Genomic DNA, 24,364 nt, shown 5'->3' with positions numbered 1-24,364 from the left:
GCTTGAGTTGCATTTTGCATGGCCTTGGTATGGCCGACATCATTCATGCTTTGCACCGCATGGCCTTGGTACGACTAATGGTATTCTTGGCTTTCATCAGCATGTTCCGCATTATTCTGATACTGCATAACTGCATTACCACCTTGAGCACACACTTTCACCACCCTCTAAGCTTTCTATAAGCTTATGCACGACCGTTGTGTGCAGGTGACTTTGGATCGTAGCAACGCTAAGGCTTGAGCATGTGGCAGATTATTTTGGAGTTTTGTTCATCATCATTGTATTTCCCTTTATGCTCATTGTATTTGTAAAGTTTTTGATCATAGTGAAAATGTGATGGAGTTTTTGGTTGTTGTTTGTGGGTTATGCCTTTGGTTATGCTTATTACGAATCAAACTGATGTTGAAAAATTCTCCTCGTAGCATCCCAAGATCGGAACCTGGCGAATGGGCGCTGGGAGCCGAGAATGGGGTTCTACGGAGGCTGTCGGCGCCGGATTCGGCGATCGAAAATTTTGTGAGCCCAGTTTCCGAGTTTGGGGCGTGACAACTGAAACTTGGTCTAACCCCTCATCCAAGTGGGACACACATAATGAATGGGCTGGATCTATGAATCACATCTAGGTAGGCCCAATATATGATTATGAATGTTTTAAGCCGTGGGAAACTCCTCTCGACTATATTACGTGGTGTGGCCCACCCAAGTCATGGATTGACTTTATCCACACCGTTCAACGCTTTTCTTATATCATTTTAAGATATTAACCAAACAATAAGGCGGGTCCGAGGCTTAAGTGGACCACAAAGTGGGGATTGGATGTCAACCATTAAAAACTTCTTGGGAGTTGGAGAAGTTTCAGATGAAGCTGATGTTTGTGCTTTCACTTCATCCATGTCTACATGACCTTATGAATAGGTTGGATGGTAAAAAAACATCACGTTGGCCCTTAGAAAGGTTTCAACGGTGGGTGTCATTATCAATGAAGCTTCGTTCAGGTCTTCTTTGCTCACTTCAGATTATTATGCTGTTTGGCATAAATTATGGTTTTGAAATCTATGATGCCTTTTGAACCTCATTGCATATACAATGTCCTTTAATCAGGAATTTCATGAGGAGCTGTTGCTGGAATCTTTGTTGCAGCGGTTGCCATTATACTGTTTCTGGGAATTTGTCTATACATTGGTGCGTCTAGAAGAAAGAAACTGAAGAAGGCATCATTGCTTCGACCACCTTTTGAAGATAACTCTATTCACCATGGATAAGGTAAATCTCTTGATTAGGTATTAATCTCTACATTTTCCTTTTAGGAATGCTCCTTCAAGGTTCCACACGAGGTCAAGACAATCTAAAAGTGATTCATTGTAGGAAAGATTGAATAGGTGGTTTGTCGCTCCCTAGGTATTCAGTAATGGTAATGGCCAGCGTAATAGGTGGTTGTTGAACCGTTTTATGGGCGTAATGGTCGATTTTTTTTATTTTTTATTTTTGTTATTTCATTACCTTATTTCATCAGTAGCTGACCTAATTTTAGTTATTTACTATATATTTAGTTCAGTTTCTTATTAAGGCCTACTGAGCATCCAAACACATTGATAATTAGTCTAGTTTCATATTCAGCCAATCTTTTGAATTTTGTGAATGCGATTCTTATTAAACGATAGTATGAATTATTTTTTGCATGACTATGAGGTGTAAGATTAAAAATAATAATAATAATAAAAATATAAACAAATTTGATGTTTTTTTTTAATTCGTCGATATTTTAGCAATAGACCAAATCCATCACTAATTTCTGAACAAGTTGAAAATGAACAATGGATTTGAGGTGTCGCTCTTCATATTAGCGACGGACCGTATCCGTGGCCAATATTTTTAATGACAATACGAGCGGATTTTTACCAATTGTAGCGACGGATTTTTAATTTTTTCGACGGATAAGATCCGTCGCTAATCTACGACGAATCTTACCCGTCACAAAAAATTTGCTACCGGTAAACAGTGACAAATCAAATCCATCGTTTATTTAGTTTTGCAACGGATTTGATCCGTCGCAAATTCATGATTTTGGCATCATGCTCGCTGTGGAAATGACTCTGGACATTCCATGTTTCTAAAAATGGAAGAGGTTAGGTAACTTTCATTAAGTGAGCATCATAGCCCCACCATGTTCTCCATGTCAAATCCACTCAGTCCATTAGGATCGTCCCCCATTGATAAGCACTGGGACATCGATCCACAACTTAAGTGAGCCTGTCCACGAAACTATATGGATATGATGAACATAGGTTTGTGTATAGATACCGGATATTCCATTTAAGCCATTGATCAAGTGTCCTTAGGGTGGGGCTTCTATTTCATCCTAAATATTTTGAGATTTGAAGTTGCAATCAAAAGAATTTCTCTAGAGAATTTTATTTTTCCGGACATATGATTTGGAAATAAACATCAATTTTCTCAAGAAAATATTGTTGCTAAATAAATATGAGAAATACTATATATTTTCCCACACTTCCAGGAAAATAAGGTTTCTCGATAAATATAATTTTCTTTCCTACCTTTCATGCAAATCGAAACTAAAAATTTTCCTTCAATCATATGGTGCATTACAATGAAATTTTCTACTTCAAACTATCTCTGAACACAATGGGTCCTTCGTGGTAGATTCACAAGAATTTCAACACGAGGTAATGGGTTAAGAGGGCCCATTGTGTTGTGTGGGTGTGTGTGTGTGTAAGAAAAGAAAAGAAAAACTCTAAACACACTAGTTTGATAAAAGTCCCGTGCGCATGTAGAAGTCATATTAACGCACATGCCACCATCCAAGCCATCCATCATAAAGGTAGATTCCCTGTCCCAAGATTCAGGTCAGGGCACCAGTCAGGTGGGCCACAATTAACCAACGTGCAGTGTGAAAAATTATCAGGTTTTTTCTAACCGTCCACTTATTTGTAATACCATGGCACAAGTACTGCTGCGTGAACCGCCTTCTCTTTGGGCAGCAACATCTACAGGGTGATATCCACCTGATGGATTGCTTGGATATTTCGCCCTCTGGTATATGTGGTGGCGTGTGCATTGGTGGGCTTGCCCACTTCCGTGGGCTCACTAGCTCCAGTGCTCTCATAGCACAAATAAGTTATAGTGCTCCTAGTTGCATCAGTTCACTTAGTTCAATCCATTTATCTGAACGGTCTACCAAGTCAAGAATATATTCACAGGTTACTATAAAAATGGTATTAATTGGATGATCCAATCCATCTATGGTTAGGCCTTATTTTCTACAGATATCCAGTTTTGAAGCCACTGATGGGATGGCTACAATTGTCAGATCAGTGTGATGTTTTGCATGGTAGCCCATGAATGTGTGCTGAACTTGATGAACAGTCTGGATCAATCAATTGGAATGTCCAAGTGTCCCAATACAAATGGGAGGACTGGAGAATCTCTCTACTTTATATTAATGAAATAAATGATAGAGAGTAGGCCGGCAAAAGGCCAGATGGCCCATGGGCTCGGAGAGCCCAATCCCACAGTACTTATTAGCTTGGCTCGTATGCTGGACTTAGATTTGCTCGATCAATTTTCAGGCCGAGCCGGGGTTAACAAAGGATTTCAAAAATTTGGGGACAGTCCTGATGGGCTTGGGCGTAGCCAATTTCTTTTGAGCTCGGGCTTAGGCTTGTAGATATAGGTGTATGTGGGCTTGGGCCTTTAGCATTGTTTCTAAAATCACGATGATCAAGAAATCTTAACCATGCAATTGATAGCTATCAAATGAATGGTTGAAATGAAAATAGTGAGGATCCAAATTCAAAGGGCAAAATCTGATGACTATTAGTGGGCCATGCTCTATCTAAAATATTTTGATGGTTTAGATCAGGGCACAGGCATTCCATGTATATACTAGAAAAGTCACCACCTCTAATTGGTCCTTACTCTTGCCTGGTGGTAGACTCACAAGAGTTTCCACATCAGGTCAAGGGTTCCACCTCCTCTTGGGGGTCATAGAAGTTTTGAGATGGAAATTAAACATCATGGTGGGCCCTGGGAGGGTTTCAACGGTGGGGGTCATTATCACCACTACTTCCTGTAGTGTGGTCCACTTGAGCCTTTGAAGTACTTCCTTTTTGGGATAATGCCCTAAAATGATATTCCAAAATGGATGGACAGCTTGGATAAAACACATATATCACGGGGGCCCAACAGATCTACTAATAGGATTGTTCGTCTCTAGCTAGGTCATAGTGGGGGTAGTACCTATTGATTGAGTGCATTTAATATGTGCGGAGAGAGGATTTTCGATTTGATCGACAACCTTGTTGATTTGATCAAAATATTTCTAAAAGTTTAAGTTTACTTTCTAGATATTTTCGATTCAATCGAAAGATGTGTTGATTCGATCGATGGTTTGTCGATTATATCCGACTCGATAAACAGTTTGCGCAATTTCTGCATTAGAGCACTTTTTGTTTTTAATTATATATGGGGTGTATAAATACCATGTTAATTACACGATTAGGGTGAAGCACAACATGACAACTTGAGAGCTAAGGGTTTTGAGAGGGAGAAAGCTATGGTTTTCAGATTTGTAAGTTGTTTCATCTCCTGTAACTTTTTAATTATAGTGGATTGTTTGTTGCTTTGTGCCATAGTTTTTTCCCGCTAGAAATTTTCATGTAAGATTCATGTGTTCTTTGTGGTTACTTGAATTTTCTTTCTTTATTGGATTGTTTGATTTTGTTTGAGGTTGCTTCCGTGCCCAACAAGTTGTGTTAGGGCTTGTTGCTTTCCCGACAAGCGGTATCAGAGTGTACGTTAGGTTTTCATATTGAATCTGTAGTCATGGCATCGAGAGGATCGAATGTGAAGTTCGAGACAGATAAGTTCACAGGTAAAAATAATTTTGAATTATGAAGGTTGAAGATGAAACCCCTCCTAACTTAGTAAGGATTGCAGCATGCACTCATTGGGAAAGTGAAACGTTCTGAATTGATGAAAGAAGAGGATTGTGATGAACTTGATTAGAGGGCGATTAACACAATTCAATTATGTTTGACTGATGAAGTCCTGTATAATGTCATTGATGAGACAACTACCGTAAGATTTTGGGTGAAGTTGGAGAACATTTACATGTGAAATCGCTCACCAATCGCCCATATCTGAAGAGATAGTTCTATACTCCGAAGATAACGAAAGGGTCAGATCTTTCTGAGCATATTAAGCCATTCAACAAATTGGTTTGCAAACTGATAAGCATGGAGGTAAAGATCGATGAGGAAGACAATCTTAATTTTGTTGACGTTTCTCCCGGAGTCTTACGAATATCCAGTGGATACTCTATGATATGGTAGGGACGCCTTGGATATCGATATCGTTATTTCAGTTATTAAGTCAAAGTAGAAGAGAAGGAATAGTGGAGGCATAGGTATTTATATGGATGCACTGTTTGCTTGGGGAAGACAGTTTGAGTGAGAGAAGGGGAAGTTGCAATCCAGGTCCAAGTCAAGGCAAGTTGAAGTGTTGAAATTGTGACATATAAATGACTGTTAGAATCCCATAACACATAAGGAGAAGAAATCATATGATTCACCAAATGAGACCAATTCAATGGAATCCGGTGAAGGGACGAGTGGTTGTGACGAGTTGTTTGTGTCCAAGTTCGGTCACTTGTATAACGTGGCTTAGTTCTTATGGGCAATGATCATGTTTGCAAGATTATAGGAATTGGTTCGGTTCGCATCATAATGTTTGATGGGGTGGAGCATATTTAAAGAAGAATATGATATCTCTGGGAGCTCTTGATGCACTCGGATGCAACTTCGCCGGTTACGAAGGTGTCCTAAAAGTTTTTAAAGAGGCACTCATTGTTATGAAGGCATAATAGAGCGAAAAACTTTATAGGTTGATTAGAAATTCTATATCGGGTGGAGCTGTAATGATCGTAGTGAAGTCCATGTCGGCATATTTATGGCGTGCACGCCTAAGCCACATGAGCGAGTGTGGTATGAAGGTACCTTTTTTTTTTTTTAATTTTTAATTTTTATTTTTATCGTGGTTTAATTTCTAGTTTCAAACTTTTTGATTTAGATATATGTAAGCACTGCATATACAGAAAACAATCAATGTTGAGTTTTAAATCGAAAAACGTGTTAGTAAATGATTGCTTGACTATATGTGCATTCAGATATGTGAAGGCCGTCGTTTGTTGTTTCTGAAGGAGGGTTATCATTCTTTGATGACTTCTTTAGAAATTTGTGGATTTATTTCATGAAACATAAATATGATGTTTCGCCACTTTTGAGGCATAGGAGATAATGGTTGAAAATAGAGAGAGCAAAATTTGAAAATTCTTAGGACTATAACGATGGAGAAATTACTTCCAGTAAGTTTAATCAATATTAAAAGAATGAGAGGATTGTGAGGCATACACCAGAGCAGAATGGTGTGGTTGGACGTATGAATTAGAATCTTTTGGAAAGAGCCTGAAGTATGTTAATTAATGCTGGGTTGTGCAATGAGCTATGGGCTGAGGCTATAAACACGACTTTCTATTTAGTAAATCGATCTTCGTCTACACTGATTGATTGTAAAATTCCAGAGAAAGTATGGATTGGTCAGGAAGTTAATTACTCGGAGTTGTGTATATTTGGTTGTGAGCTTACTCTCATGTATATCAGTTGAGAGAGATAAGTTAGATCAAATGGCTAAGAAGTATACATTTTGTCAGCTATAGTGATGGGTAGAAGGATACAAATTGTATGAATAAATTTCACGCAAGATCATATTTAGCCGGGACGTCAAGTTCGATGAATGTTCCTTGTTTTAAAAGGATGGGCATAAGGAAGTGAAAAATCAACGATTGCTGTTGAAACAGACAAATGTGAAAAACTTGAAGAAGCTGCCCCGCAGAAAGAGGTGTTGCCACCACATGTTAGGAGAAATCCATTGAGGGATCATATGGTACCGTTGAGATACATAAATGACACAAACGGGATGAAATGGATCTGTCTACCTTCCAGGAAGTATTAGACGACACAGATGCATTGTGACAATGAAAGTACGATTAATTGGCGAAGAACTCGGTGTATCATTCCCGGACTAATCACATTGATGTGTGTCATCATTTTGTTTAGCAGACGCTAAAGAAGTTGTTATTTTTGAGAAAATCTAAAGGACAAGCTTACGAAGGTAGTTTTTACAGAGAAGTTCATGTTTTTCTTTACTTCTCTGGGCTTGACAAAGAAGGAATGAATACGGAGTATGAATAAGAAGAAACAATGATGGTGCTATTATGAAGGAGATTAGAGATGGTGATAACAACTTGGAGTGGTGGAGCTGGAAGATTAAAGTCATAATAGAGATTATTGATCAAGTGCCTTTAATTTGTGCTGAAATAGGATTTTTGATTTGATTGACAACCTTGTTGATTCGATCGAAATATTCCTACAAATTCAAGTTTAATCTCCAGACACTTTTGGACCTTTTTTATTCCATCGACGGTTTGTCGATTACAATCGATTTGATTAACAATCCAATTGAATTTGATTAACAATTTGATCGATAGTTTGTACAACTTCTGTATAAGTGCGCATTTCATTTCTAATTACGTATGGGGTGTTTATATACCATATTAATTATGTGATTAAGGTGAAGCATAACGTGAGAACTTAAGAGCCAAGGGTTTTCAGAGAGAGAAATCTAAGGTTTTCAATCTATAAGTTCTATCTCTTCTTACTTTTTTTTTTGTAATTTTATTATTATTATAGTTTATTGTTCGTCGCTTTATGCTGTGATTTTTTCCCACAAGGTTTTTTTCACGTAAAATTCGTGTGTTTTTTGTGTTTGTTTGAATTTTCTTTATCTATTGCATTGTTTGATTTTGTTTAAGGTTGCTTCCACGCCCAACAAGTTGTGTTAAGGCTTATTGCGTTCCCAAAAGTACCTAATCCACGCCCTTAAAAAATCACATCGATTAAGCAATCATAACCATCTAATTAGTAGTGGCTATCAAATAAATGGTTAAAAGTAAAATGGCATGAGTAGTCCAAATTCAATGGATAAAAAAAATTAAATGGTTAATATTATCTTCTTATTGACACTTTTAAGTTATGTTCCATCCTATGTTGGGTGGGTGATTCAAATTGTGCCATGTGGATGGTGGAAGAGTCTCCACTCTTCATTTTTTTTTTTTTTTAAATTGTTTAAATCTAACATATAAGTCTAGTGTTGGGAAAAGGATCCCTTCTTAATCACATGCACAACAATATTAGAATCAAAAGAAAGCAGAAATAAAGATGTAAACCACGATACAAAGATTTCATGGTTCTCTTTTGATATGTCCACAGATTCACGCCAATCACTATACTCAAAGGCAAAAAAAAAATTAAAAAATTTAACGAAGCAGAAACTGTCAATATGATGACAACTCTCTCATGACAGAATATATATCATCCCAAACAAATGATGTAAAACTCCATATGAAATTACGAAATTGTCCACTAGATCGGGGGCATGTTCTTAGAACCCCAAGCTAGGGGGCATTGCCCCCTGCAAGCTCAGCCCTCGAAAGTGTGAGTTGGATAAACAATACACCTCTTATGATCAGGCTCAATAGATCCTAACATCTAGGGTTGGTAGGAGAGTTTCTCACACCTTTCCATTGATTCATTTGTGGGTGCATGATGAACTCACATAGTGAATAGTAATGTGAATAGTTGTATAAGAGGTTTGCTAGAATACATACCGTTAAATCGCCACTTTCTCTAATGTTTATCAAGTGGGTTGTAACTCTCCTCTGCACATGCTGGGTGGAATTCTGCACGGGAATGTAGTGGGCAAGGGTGGAGGGACACTCACAACTCACACCATAAAAGGCCTCCCGCGGAATAATTAATATATTAGGAAGGCATATTCGCTTCTCTCAGGATTTGAACGCAAGACCTTCCACTATGATAGCATGTTAAACAACTAGTTTCTTTAAAAGCTCCAGCTCTTAGAGGATGACATGTCAATGTATGCCAAGGGACTTTAACACATTCGGGTGCTTTGCAACAAGATGTGGGTCCTCCGGGCTTTGAATATGAGTCATCTTCTAATGATCCAAACCATCAAAACGATGGGTCTCACTTTGTGTAGTGGTTGACAACAAATAAAAGCTTTTAATCTGGGTTACTTTAACCCTTTTATAAGGTTTGCATATATAATATATTGAAATAGCAGACAAACATCTTCTCTTCTTCTTATTATTATTTTATTTTTACAAGTACTAACACTCCACTTATTCACACCACACCACAGTCGGATTTCACCACAATGGTTACTTGAACCCATGACCTTGTGTCGAACTCTTGTGAGTATACCACTGAGGTATGAGTAAAGACCCAGCAGACAAACGGCTCGAGTCATAGAAAAGAACCCAAATCCAAAGGCTATTCTTCGTCGGATGTATTCTAGCAAATCTTTTTAAGGGTAATTTAAAATGCCTCCTAATTGAGAATCCCACTCAAACTCGCACGGTTAGAGAATCCGAACCATTCAGCAAATAAGCTCAATGGTGGATGTACCATTGGGCGAAAAGCATGCAAAATGGGCATTTCGGTTCGAGTCTTTCCAATTTCACGTTGACCATGGACTATTTTATACTTCAATCATCCTTTCTAAATAGCACCAATCAAATAGTTAGGGTCCGTATTCAGAGTGATTTAGAACACGGCCCATTGATGGTGAGGCCCAACAAAAAAAACGATTTGGCTCATCTTACGTTGCAACCATATGGGTGTCATTTAGCATGGCAAATGATGCTTTAAAACTTAGATCCGACAATGAGCCGGGCCTGGCCCAGTCGAATGATTATCTTTAATAGGCCCAGCCATCGGGCCTGGTCTAACCGGTTCAAAATCTGGGCCTAAACGAATCCCAGGGCAGCATTGTTGTGGGTATGCTGGTTGGCAGCTAGCCTGAGTCCAGCTCGTTTTGGGCTAGGTTTGAGTGGAGCTTCAAGGCCCATGGGTTTACGCTACGACCCGAAATTTAGGCCCCAGTTTATTGGGTCGGAACTGTCCACATTTGCTTAAAGGCCTGATAATGAAACCAACCTATTGCATGGTTAAAGGACTCAGCGACTCGGCCCAACTAATCTGATCTCAAGTCGAGTCACGACTTCTCCACCCTTATGGCTCACTAAGGGTGCAACCTGAGTTGGGCTCAACTCGAACCTGATTGGCCCAACCCAAAATATCGGTCCCGGGACGAAAATCCTCGACACGAAATCAATTTGGGTTGGGCTCAGGTAACCCGTCCCAACCCAACCTGAGATTCCATGCACAGTACTTCATGAGAAAAGCTTGATACTAACCCTACAAACCCAGCCTAGGGTTGAGGATATGATAAATCGGGTTGTGGACCACAGGTGGGTGAGGCCACTGGTTGACCCAGGTTGATGTTGGGTTGGGCTTGAGTTGATCCTCAGCCACATAAAACCAGCCCATATCGCACCATTTTCCGACAGTTGTAAACCTCTTTTAACGTGCATTGAGTATGCCACTGACTAGTTTAATAAATACAAATAGATACGACAAACATACGATAATGAAACTGAGTATGCCACTGACTAGTTTAATAAATACAAATAGATACGACAAACATACGATAATGAAACGTACAACTACAACAAATGCATGCAGTGTGAGCGCGAGAAGTTGAAATAGTGTAAAACCACCAGAAGTTAAACTCACATGCTTTACGTTAGTCATAGTCACTTCAATCTTTTATTCAAAATTTCATTTTCTTACGTTTTGGTTGTCCATTACTCCTTCATCTTTTCTATTTTTCACATTTGTTTCCTTTGAAAGCATATTCTTCTAGCATCTACTATTAATTTTTTTTTAAAAAAAAGGAAAAAAAAAAGAAGAGAAAATTATATTTAAATACCATTTGTGTTATAATACAGTTATCCACTTATTAATTATCTAATTACTGTTATATCCTAATTTTTTTTCACTATAATGTCTTTTATACAGTTGACATAGAGTCAACAACGAAAATTTATTTAAAGGACTAAAATACTCTTTTTAATAAAACCACAAAAGTCTCTCCCCTCTCTTTTGAAGAGTTTATAACATCTATGTACGCATGACATTTATACGTCCATCATCTGAAAAACCTTATGTTCACTGTACATTTAAAAGATCATTCTGATAAATAAAATCAGATGGGTCACACTGATGGGCATGGCTTCAGGGCATCGCGGGATTCACTTGGGTGGATCTTTGACTGTGGAGCTCCTGTGATGTATGTGCCTTAAATCCATGCTGTCATACGTTTTGATAGGTCATTTTAGGTCATGATATAAAACAGTAAACAGATCTAAATCTTATGTGGACCACACCACATGAAACAGTGGTGATTGACCTTTAAAAAGTTCTAGTGGGCCGAAAACGTTCTGGATCAAGCTGATATTTGTGTGGTCCATTCATCTAGGTCTTTGTGACCTTATCAACAGGTTGGATGGCAAATAAACATTCCGGTGGCTCCCAAAAAAATCTAATGGCAGGCATCAATCATCACTGTTTACTGTAGTGTGGTTCATATAAGATTTGGATCTGATTTATTTTGCGGGCCATGCCCTAAAATTGGCTGTCAAAACGAATGGGACAGCTTGGATGTAAGGAAAATACATCATGGTGGGCCCCATAGTAAGGGATCCACCAAAGCCGCACCCTTATAAAATTAGGCTAAAATGTCTGTCCTCATGTGTTCCCTCCATCTTGGTGAACCACACCGGGTTTCATGGACTATATACACCATGGTGGCTCCAAAGAGAAACTTACGGTTGGCGTTGCATGCTCATTGTTCCCTGTGCTGTGGCCCACCTGGGTATGGATGTAGTTGGTATTTGGATGAACATGAATCAGATCTAAATATCAGGTGGACCACACCATGGGAAGACAGTTGTGATTGAATGTCTACCATTAAAAACTTCCTAGGGCCCACTGTAATGGTTATTTGACATCTAACCTGTTGATCAGGTCATAAAGACTTGTATGAAGGGAAAAACATATATCAGCTTGATCCAAAACTTTTGTGGCCCCCAAATTTTTTTTTTTTTAATGGTGGGCGTTCAATCAACACTGTGTGGTCCACTTGAGATTTTGATCAACTTTATTTTTGGGCTCATGCCATAAAATCACCTAGAAGAATAGGTGAACGGCATGGATGAAAAACATACATCATGGTGGGGCCGACAGAGCATCGATCACTAGCCATTGGATAGTGGCAGGGTCAGTAGCCAATCCGTTTCCAGTCCTATGGAAGTATGACTTGTGCTATTGAGCGCCATGTGGGATGAACATGAATCAGATCCACGCCGTCCATCATATGCGCTGCCACATTTTCTCTGTGAGTTGTGCAAAACCAATCCAATTTAAGACTTATGTGGGCCACACCATAAGGAACAGTGTAAAATCATGCCTAAACCCTTTAAATTCATGTGGTATGGCCCGGGTGAGTGTTGGAATGTCATGATTTTCAGAGTGTCCCTTCACCTCGTGGGCTACATCAGATGAATAAATTGGATGGCTATATAACACCGCTGCGGACCCACAGACAAATTAGAAGATTTTAATAATGGGTGTCCCTATCTCAACCGTTTTTGGTGTGCCCACCTAAGTTTTGAAATGGCCTGATTTTTTTACCCTGGTAGAAACATAGGGAGTCTCACCTGATGGACGGGGTGGATTCATCCACTTGAAATTATTTCATCCACGTCTGAAAAAGTCAAGCCTTGCATGTCCATGCATATGACGGCTTTTCCGCTAGTTAAAAACTTAAAATAGTTATTTTATTGGAGATTCGAGACCCTTGTACACCCGTATAGCTGGGCATCGAGTCCAATCGGACCCTGTTAGGCTGACTTGACTCCATCCGGTTTTGAAAATAGGCCTAACCCGAACTTGACCCGACTCGACCGAGTCTAGCATGCTTGACTCGATTCGAGTCCAGTCTGGCCTGGACTGATCCGGACCGATCCGATCCGGTTAGAAATACCGAGTCAGATTGAGAGATGAGGGAGGGAGAGATTGAGAGAGTGGAGAGGAGAGTAGAGAGGAGGAGGAGGAGAAGGAGGATGAGGGTGAAGGTGGTGGGTGGTTGCCGGGCTTGGAAGATAAGGAGGGAGGGAGGGAGAGAGAGAGGTCAGGCTTGGAAGATGAGGAGGATGAGGGAGGGAGAGAGAGATTTTGGGATGGGTCGGGGTAGGGTGCGGCAGATAGGGTTAGAAAGTCGGGTTTCGGATCGAGTCGGGTCTAAACGGATCGAGTTTCGTGTTGAGTTACTAGCTAACTCGAACTCGACTTGGTTTGAGTTCAGATTGGACGAAGCCTACTCGGTTCAGGTCGAGTTGGATCGGAATGAGTTGAGTTAGCCGAATCGAGTCGTCCGGTGCCCACCTCTATACACATGGAATTTCACCTGTCGATTTTACAGTGAGGAACTCACTACTGTCTATAGTGTGGTGACTAAACTCTGTGGAGGCCACCGTGATGTATATGTCATTATCCACGCTGTCCATCCATTTTTTAAAGCTCATTTTAGGGCATGAGACATCCACAGCTTAAGTGGACCACATTACACTTACGTCCACCGTTGAAATCTTCCTAGGGCACAATGATGTTTATTTGTCATCCAATCTGTTCATAGGGTAAAACAGAAGGGAAAACAAATATCAGCTTGATCCTCAAGAAGTTTTCAATAGTAAGCTTTTAATTTCAATTTTTTTTTTTTTTTTTTTTTTTTGTGATGTGGTCCACTTAAGCTTGATATGCTTCGATTTTGAGCTTATTACTTAAAATGAATTGGAAAAGGATGGACATCATGGATAAAACATATACATCTCCATGGGCTCCACACTTTACTCACCACACTATTGCATTGTGAGTTGCTCACTATATAATACGTGTCCCTATTTTAAGTGGCAACGTAAAACACAGAAACTCTTTGGGCCCACCAAATGGTATATGTGAAATCCACTTCATCTTCAAGTGTGCTCCTTGATGCTTCTAAATTCACAGCTCTAGTGGCCCATACCATAGGGAGAAATGGAAATGGGATGCCAACCATAGGTTTGTCTGTAGGTCACCATAGTGTCTATATTTCATCAAATCCGTTTATCACGCGTGACTTACAATGAGGAGTGGAATTTAAAAAAAAATCAGCTTGGTCTAAAATTCAGGCAAGGTAGACAGATGGTAGAAAGATGGGACTTATCATATTTTAGTTAAGGTCCTAAGGCTAAGGGATAATCAAACAAGGTTTACCTATTAAGCCATGCACCTGTATCTTTAGTATTCAACTTTCGAGGGCTTAACCGACTACATGACACACAAACTCATGTGATTGACAAATAAGGTGTACAAATTAGTTCATTAATAATCTCCAACTTTGTCAGTTACGTGACAAAAATCTAACCTAAATAATGTCATGGTACATACCAATGACATATCAAAACAACTCAAAATATTACATGTCAAATAAATATATTTACAACTTGATACAAACAAGACATGTAACTCTAGTAAGGTTCCCCTATAATTGCTCTCCCTATCTTCATCGATCCCTACAATAACAAATAGATCTTGAAAATACAGAATACACTTATTTTGGAGGGACTTGATCTTTCTTTCCATTTTTGTCAGTATTACCCACCTTCTTTAGTTTCATATATATATATATATATATATATATATATATATATATATATATATATATATATATATATATATATATATATATCAATAAAAATATAATATAGAAAAACTTTACAAGTCATACATATTGCTATACGAACATACTAACAGTGGATTAAAGGGTGCATATGAACATCAAAACATGGAGTATGCTTATTATGGTGATTTAAAGGATATGTCAATCAAATTAGGAATGACCAATGATAGTATAAGCTAAAATATACAATACTAAGATTAAGAAACTTTAAAACTTAAACTATAAAAAATAAATGATGCTAAAATTTTTTGAATATACTTACTATGCACTAGATGAGGCTAAGTCCTTTGATTTTCCTACATGTTCACAATGAGGCTTAAATCCTCAAATTTAACAATTAGCCCTCATACACCATATAAGGTTACCTATCCCTGTTCACAAGCTACTTGGGTATGAATTTCCTAGGACCCATACTATGTTCAGGAGGGCGAATGATTTTCTTAGATTCATCTCCCTTAGGTGAATTCTTATTTGGAGATATATGTTCGGTAGGTGATTTAACTATATGAGTCCTACCCTGATTATCATTGATTTAACATTTTTATTAAGCTGAGCAATTAGTTTCAACAACACTTTCATTCGATCGATCGTTTTAGAAAGGGTTGGAAACTCTCTTTTCCAACAATTCTTTAGGGGTGTTTCTCTATTGGTGTGCCAATTTCTTAGTCATGAAGAATTTACAACTTTGGTTTGAGACTGAGGTGGATTGTGCCATTTTAAAGACTACACAATCAAATTTAAAGTGCTCAGCATCTCCACAAGCATGACACAAAAGAGAGGCTCTTAGTTTACTTCTAGAAGCAGACAAAGTCCCTTTGAATTATTGAAGGGGTAGAAGCAAGGATATGATTATTAAATTCAAATCCTCTATTGTCTCAAAATAGGTTACCCATACTAGATTTACAAATATGTTCATTTTCTTGGGTAACCTTAGTTTTTTCCTTAGAGGAAGACATCATTCCAAGGCTTATTTGGATCAACTCTAGGCATTAACCCCTTCAAGAGCTACCCGCTCTAATACCAATTGAAATTATATGTGGTGTAGTACTGCATACGGGCGGAAGCTTGATGGATCTATCGAATGATGGCTATATCCTAGAAGGAGGTGATCAGGACCAAATATATATATATTTTTCAATTAACACACAATTGCTCACTTAAACTAATATGCCAATTTAAACTAAGTAAGACAATTAACTTCAACGCTTCCAAGCCAATATAGGGTCTAATCATATAGACTACTAAAAATATACCAATTATTCAAATAGTCTATAATTGATAGTGAGCTTGTTTGTGCATTACAAATTAAGTGCCTAACATATAATTCAATTTAAGCATTTATATGATTTATCTAATCAAACACATAAGTATGAATAAGAATGTATGCAATTCACAATCATTATTAACAAACTCATGTATAATGGTTCAGTTTCCTAACTCTAGTTCCAATGGATGCACTCTCTTTGAGTGTACCACTATCAGAGATTTTAAATCATGTTTACCTTTAACCATTACAGACCCACATAAAGACCTACCATGTACTCACTTGTGTTGGTGGCTTATGCAAGGACTTACATTATACACACCAATGTCGGTAGCCTACATAGAGACTTACCTATTATACACTCCCACTGGATGTTCTCGCAATAGACTTTAATTGATTTTCTATTGGCTGACCAACAACCTCGGTCTTAGTCTAAGGACCTACGTTTACACCTGCTAGAGGCTCTTATCGAGACTACCACGTACACACTTGTGTCCGATGAATTCGACCCCACATAAGAACCTATCGAGTTTTGGTTATAAACTCTTACTCTCAATCCCACACAAGAAAAGAGAGTATGGACTCAATAACTGACATTTGTTGAATTGAGCTCCTTTGACATGCTGTTTCAGGTTGCTTGATCGATGCTCTCCCATTCTTCAATTCGTTCTCCTTTTGTTCCCTCGATCATTAATGCTGATACATTGCCAATGCTTTAGCTCTAAGATCAAATACTTTGCATGCAATGCTCCTTTAAGGTGACTAAGGTGATGAGAGGTTGGTTGAATCTTTTACAATTAATGGAAGGTTGTAATGCTAGGGGATTCACCTAAATAGGCCACCTAGAGGATTTAAACAAATGATATGCCAATAGAGGTTGGGTCTAATTACTAGAAAATGGTGGAGTTAAAGCACATCTTCAAGGTAGAGGATGAAATCCTTATTAGAGTGTTAACCTAAAGGAATATGACTTAGAACTAATTGGTTTAGAAGCTTAGGATGAGGGATATGAACATGAAATCACTTAGTCTTCTATTATATCAAAACTCCATAATTTTGTCTAAGAACCAAATGCCCTTTTATAAAAAATCGATTTAAAACGGTTAGTTAACGACTCTATCGGTATGATTAAAAGGGTCTTCAATAGGATCAAACTTTCTTGTTCTTATTGAGAAAATTTAGAATTATCTCTATTGGTTACCGGACTCCTTCGATTAGATTGAGTGATCCTTCTATTTAATCGAGTCCTATCGACAACTTGTCGATGAGATTGAGAACCACTTGAAAGTTGTTATTTTGGGTAGGTATGTTTACAACAGCTATGCACCTCTTTTAGCCCTACTTACCATGTTTTAATTAAGATCCTAAGTCTAGGGATGATCAAACAAGGTTTACCTATTAAGCCATAATCATATAGAAGTTCAAGAGTTATTTTGAGTCAAGGGTTAGGGTCGCCAATACACCTTATTTACTTGTTCTTTGCTCCTTGATGCTCCACGTCCACCTGTGTCTTCGATCTTCATCTTCTAAGAGCTTAATCAACTACATGACACACATACTCATATGATTGACAAAAAAGGTGCACAAATCAGTACACTAATACATTAAAGACGCACCATTTTTTCTATGTGTTCCCCTTGTATTGATAATACATTTAATAGAGATAAGTAATATTCTTTAAAACCCAAGGAAACGAAGCTTCATGTTTTTAAAAATTAAAGAGAAGAGGGAGATGTTTCCTTAATAGAAAATATTCATACGTGTGAATTCCTTTCACGCACGACTACACTAATGCCTTAACATTCTCCCATGTAATTTTACACATGTTATTATCATATACGTAAACTATACTGTCATCATATAATTGATATATATATAAATAATGTGTGGTATCATATGAAACTGCATGCACCTCACCTAAGGCGGGTAAGCTGATCAAAACCAGCTCAACCCGATCAACTCAACTGAACTCAATCAACTTAGTCAATTTATCATAGAAACAAGCCCAAATGCAAGCTTATACCCTAGGCCCATCAACATCCAAAATTACAGAGGTACTACCCTTATGGATCTAAGGCCAACATACTATCATGGAAACTTGCTTGCGAAAGAAGGGGGGCCCCATGCTTTAGGTGGCACCCTGGGTGCTGCCCATCATGTGACAACTCTTCTGCTTTGGTTGGATAGGGTGGACAGTATGTGGAGTGTTCCTGGTTCAATAACAAGCATATGTGAGGGGGAAAAGACCGCATTTTTCTCCTTGTTTGCTCAAATTATCCCCTTACATATTAATCCAATCGATGAGATTTTACTATGTGGCGATCTTAAATCTCAGCCCTTGAAGCCTTTTTACCTTAGACTTCCTAGCAATTACCAGAAAACTGGTCCCAAGGGCTATAAATAGCCCACTCCTCTACATTTTTAAATCACTTCCAAATCCCCAATGCATCTCAACCAAGTCATTAGCCTCTCATCCCTCCACTAAGGAGAAATGAGAGTAAAAGGAGAGGAGCCCATCTCAAGTCCAACCTTTACCACATGAGCAAACCGAAATCCCAATCCAAGCCACTCGATTTGACCCTTGCAATAAAATCGTTCACGCTTCAAACTAACCTCGATTAACCTCATCTAAACTCGCATTAGCATTGTGCAACATCCAATTCCTTCCTAACCCCTTGTTTACCCCCATCCATCAATATTACATTGCATATATTTCATCTGAGCACCTAGTCGACCTGAGTGTATGCTCTATTGAGATATCGGATCTTGCCCTTTGTTCACTCCCCAAGTGCAGGGTTGTGATGTAGAAATAAACTCGATAAGACTGAGGTCGAATCCCAAGGGAATGAAACCTATACGTTATCTGAAACTAGGTAGAAATAGAACTAGCCTAAGATGAAATCTAAATCAAATATAAATTGATGAATAATGGTGAGAGATTAATGTAAAACTTAAGAGAAATCAGAGATAAGAAACTAGAGATTTAGAGGATCCACTTGTAGAGATCAGGGAGATCTTATGCCTGCTTCAAAAATCATGGAAATTAAACTGAGCTTCCTCTGATATAATTTTGAAGAGATGAAAGGTATATGAATTAGAATGGATTCCATCACCAAACCATGCACAGGAGACAAAGCAAACAATAGAATTAAACTAATTACCAACCAATCAACATGCTACGAAGGTTATGAAGGTTACCGTCATCCGACCATGCCCAGGGGACGATGGTGAACAACAGGGCTTCCTGACGTCATAAACATAAAAAGGAAAGGAACATGCTCAAAGCCATCGCAGACCCATTGTAATTTTAGTCACAACAGACCATTAAAAACTAAAAACATTCCCTTAATTAACCAAAATCAACATCAGTTCAATCTAAACAAAAGGCATAGCAAAAAGTTCCCTATCACGCTACAAGCTTCACCTCTTAGCCCTAGCTAAGAGGTTTAGCCCAACATGAATGGGCTGGACCCCTTAAACAAAATGAATAAAAAGAAAAAGAAAGAAAGAAACAAACTTTACTATCTCCTTGTCTCTCTGCTCCACGTCCAAGCCTCTAGCCGTCTCCCCTCTCTCTCTATCTCTCTCTTACTTATAGGCAGCAACGAGAAGAGCCAGGTCGGTGGAGAGATTGGCAGAACTGACCTGTTTCCGTAGTCCAAACCTCAAGAAGAACCGGACTCTGCTTTGCGCAGCCTTGCGTATAACCAGCTACGTTTGGGATTGGTTAGGACGCTGATCGTCCTTTCTTTTGGATCTGTCTTCATGGCTAGGGTTAACCCTGGCCTGGGCTTCACTTGGATGGTTCGGATCACTGATCCGATCACAGACAGTGGCCCACAATCGCCTGAAAGTTCCGGATTTCCCGAACGCGAAACAGAGTGCGTAACCGTTACGTTGTGACGATGGTGGGGTCCACAATTAGTTTTAAATGAGAAATCTAAGCCGTCCACCGGATTTCTCTCAGAATTTCGGTCGGGAAAGAGTGGTTTTTTCCGTCCGTTGATGCGGCCCACAGAATTATCACCCGACCGTTTGTTCTGCGTCCAAACGGTTGAAATCTGCTCCATGCTTCTTCTAGGAAAACTTCCACCTAGGTGAGGGTCATGCCCTCCCTCTGGACTCAATGGACGGTTCAGATGGATGATTTGGATGAAAGGTGGGCCCCACTACTCAACTCACAGCGTCCGGTTCTCACGGACGCTGCTGCGTAACGAGCGGAGTCTGGTTAGCCACAGGACCTCGATCCGGTGCAGCGCGGGAGTGCACCGCCTGTGCATTCGCACGATCCCAGGTGGGGTCCACTGTGATGTTTGTAAAGAATCCGCTCCCTCTATTCGTTTTACCACCTCATTTAAGAGGTTGAACCCAAAATTGCAGAGTATCCAGATATTAGGTGGGCCCCAATTCACTGATTTATGGGTTGATCTGTCCGTTGGGCCACTTCCTGAGATATCCAATGGTTGAAATTTTACATGTACGATTAATTTATGGCCCCCAGGCCATGTATGAAGTTTTAGACCGAATGGATGGTTGGAACCATGTGATCTTGCATTTTGGACCAATTTCGGGCCTCTTTAATATGAAAGACTTGATGTCCTCAGATCCTTGGTGTATAAATTCTTCAATGTCGGTCCTCTGAAGTTCGTACTTTGCTTTGGTGACTTCGAAGCATTAAATCTACCCTTTTAGTACTCTTCTTCAGTCAACGCTCCTGGTTACATCCTGCAACAAAACACGATTAAAATCTTTCATTAAGCACTGTCATGTTCGTAAATCTATGTAATAACTGGGGTATAATATACAATATTTGACCCTCAACATAACCCCCAACCAGCATCTTGCTAGTCCCTGAGCAAAGTATGTGAAAAATAAGTTGAGAATTACCGTTCAATTGCTATGAAACCGAGTGATGATTTGAAAAACGATCCAGATACGAGAAATCTAAGACTCATGAATGTTGAGCATTAATCTCTCTTAGACTTAAGCGCACGGTAACTTCATAGTCATGTTCAAAGTATCAATCCATTAATTAGAAAGAATTCTAAACATCAAGTTTCATGGGTGTATTGTGTAATCTCGGCTTATCATTATTAAAATTCACTTCTCTATTTCGGGATATCATTGGTAATCAATAAGAGAATTCATGATAACCAAGACTTAAACCAAACTTGCCTCTCAGATCATTTTTTTTTCATTCTTCCAGTCTTTTGATTTTTCGATTAACACTAATGCTAAGAAGGGAAATCAAATCCTCACCTATAGGGAGTAAACCTATGGTGAAGACCGTACACCCAACCCTTTTTCACATATTATCCATGGGGAATCAAATCTAAACCTATAGGGAGCAAACCTATGGTGAAGATTATTCGCCAACCTTTTCCAAAGGTATCTGTTTTTTTTTTAAAGTATTTTCTTTTTCTTCAATTGATTACGACGGACAACTTTTCCAAGCTGGTTCCTTGCATGCTTAGTGATCACCAAATTAATCCTTTAATATCAAACTGAAACCACAATATGTAAGCGAGATGTGACATGTGAAATCATGATTCAATCAATATTTAAAACCTCTAATCATGGACTAACAATTTAAATTTAACTGTGAAATCTAACCGATAACTGAATCCAAGAGTCATAAATCACCAACGTGGCCGTCAAAAATCACTCTGAATTCACAAGAGATTCCTAGAAAAATTTAAAAATTTTCACAATTTTTGCTCAAGACCAAGAAAACACTGATTAGGAAACCTAATCTCCCACCCCCAACCTAAAATCTACATTGTCCTCAATGTAAAAGAAATAAGCATGCAATGCACATGGGACAACGAAAATATAAGAGTGATGGAAAGATAGTACCTGGACGAAAGAATCAAGAGGCTTTCTCAAAAATATCAACGTAAAAGTGAGTTAGCACAAGAGAGAAATCAACAAAAACAAAAGAACAAAAATAAAATCACAAAAAAGAAGATCCTACCTACACCACTTTCGCAGGTACTCTCGATTGCATTTAGCGTATGCAACAAGCCTTTAAACCCCTAGGTTGCCCATAGCGGACGAATTATAGTCTCATGAGGGTTTGCAGCAATGTTACCCACAAATATTGAATTAACTAACTAGGAAAATGAAATGGAATGAAGAGTTGGGTTGCCTCCCAGGAGCGTTAAGTTTAACATCTATCCTAAAGCAGTATAAAACAAACTACCCTAGTCCTATGAAAGCAGGAAACCTATCTATACCTCCATCAGACTAGGAGATCAATCCTGGTAAACAGGATCAGTCAGAGGTATGGACATGTCTTTTGAATCAAATTTCTCGACAAATGACTTTAAGCGATGTCCATTTACTTTAAACTCCTTGCCATTGTCAGGATCTCTTATCTCAATGGCCCCATGAGGATACACAGTGACCACAATGTAATGGCCAGTCCAACGAGATCGAAGCTTACTTGGAAATAGATGTAATCGAGAATTATACAAAAGGACTTTTTGACCAGGTGTGAATGATTTTCGTAGAATACGTTGGTCATGAAACGCCTTCATTCTGTCCTTGTAAATTCTCGAGTTTTCGTATGTGTCATTCTGAATTTCTTCAAGTTCATTCAACTGAAGTTTGCGTAGCGAGCTAGCATTGTCCAGATTGAAATTTAATTTTTTAATTGCCCAATAGACTCTATGTTCCAACTCCACAGGCAAGTGGCAAGCCTTCCCATAGACAAGTCTAAAGGGAGACATTCGAATAGGGGTTTTAAACGCAGTACGCTAAGCCCATAAGGTATCGGTCAATCGGATTGACCAATCCTTACGGTCAGGGTTAACCGTTTTCTCCAAAATGTGTTTGATCTCCCTATTAGAAATCTCAACTTGCCCACTTGTCTGTGGGTGATATGGGGTGCTCACCTTATGAGAGATACCGTATTTCTTCATTAAACTCTCGAATGACCTATTACAAAAGTGTGAACCCCCATCACTAATGATAGCTAGAGGCGTTCCGAATCGGGAGAGGATGTTCTCTTTTAGGAATTTAAAGACCGTGTGATGGTCATTATTCCGACACGGAATCGCTTCAACCCATTTAGTGACATAGTCTACAGCGAACAAAATATATAAATTTCCAAAAGATTGGGGGAATAGTCCCATGAAATCAATGCCCCAACAATCAAATGCTTTTATGATAAGGATGGGATTCAAAGGCATCATATTTCGATGGGACAATGCTCCCAATTTCTGACAATGCTTACAAGCCTTGCAATACTCATGAGTGTCCCTGAACATAGTGGGCTAATAAAAGCCACACTGTAAAATCTTGACAGTGGTCTTTTTAGCAGAAAAGTGACCACCACAGGCCTGTGAGTGATAGAAGGAGATGACACTCTGATGCTCATCGTCAGGCACACATCTCCTTAGGATCTGATCTGGGCAATATTTAAACAAATATGGATCGTCCTAGAAAAAGTTGCACACCTCGGTAAAGAATTTCTTCTTATCTTGTGCAGTCCACTGTGTCGGTATGGAACTTGTGGCAAGATAATTAGCAATATCAGCGAACCAAGGTGAATGAGAGACTCTAAACAGTTGTTCATCAGGGAACATGTCATTGATATGGGTCGCCTCAAGGGAATCAGAAGTATTAAGGCGAGAAAGGTGGTCAGCACTACGTTCTCTACTCCCTTTTTATCTTTAATCTCCAAATCAAACTCTTGGAGTAGAAGGATCCATCGTATCAGGCGGGGCTTAGAATCATTCTTAGAAAGAAGATACTTAAGTGCCGTATGATCTATGTAGATAATGATCTTGGATCTGATCAAGTAGGACCTAAATTTGTCCAAGGCAAACACTACGGCTAAGAGTTCCTTTTCCGTAGTCGAGTAGTTCACTTGGGCAGAATTTAAAGTCCTACTCGCATAATGAATGACGTAGGGCCTCTTATCTTTTCTCTGACCTAGAACCGCTCCAAGAGCATAATCAGAAGCGTCACACATAAGCTCAAAAGGAAGGCTCTAGTCAGGTGGTTGTATGATGGGTGCACTAGTCAACATGCCCTTAAGCTTAGTGAAAGCTTCCTGACATGGATCAGTCCACTCGTATGGTGCATCCTTTTGAAGTAGATTACATAAAGGACGAGAGATGAGACTAAAGTCCTTTATGAATCTTCTGTAAAACCCAGTGTGTCCTAAGAAGGATCGCACGTCCCGTATGTTCTTGGGTAGAGGTAGGTTAGAGATAAGATCAATTTTTACCTTATCCATCTCGATTCCTTTGGATGAGATAATATGTCCAAGGACAATTCCCTTATGAACCATGAAATAACACTTCTCCCAGTTAA

This window comes from Magnolia sinica, chromosome 1 (assembly GCF_029962835.1).
Source record: "Magnolia sinica isolate HGM2019 chromosome 1, MsV1, whole genome shotgun sequence".
Taxonomy (NCBI): Eukaryota; Viridiplantae; Streptophyta; class Magnoliopsida; order Magnoliales; family Magnoliaceae; genus Magnolia; species Magnolia sinica.
The sequence above is the reverse complement of the archived record's forward strand: the minus strand, read 5'-3'. Positions refer to the sequence as shown.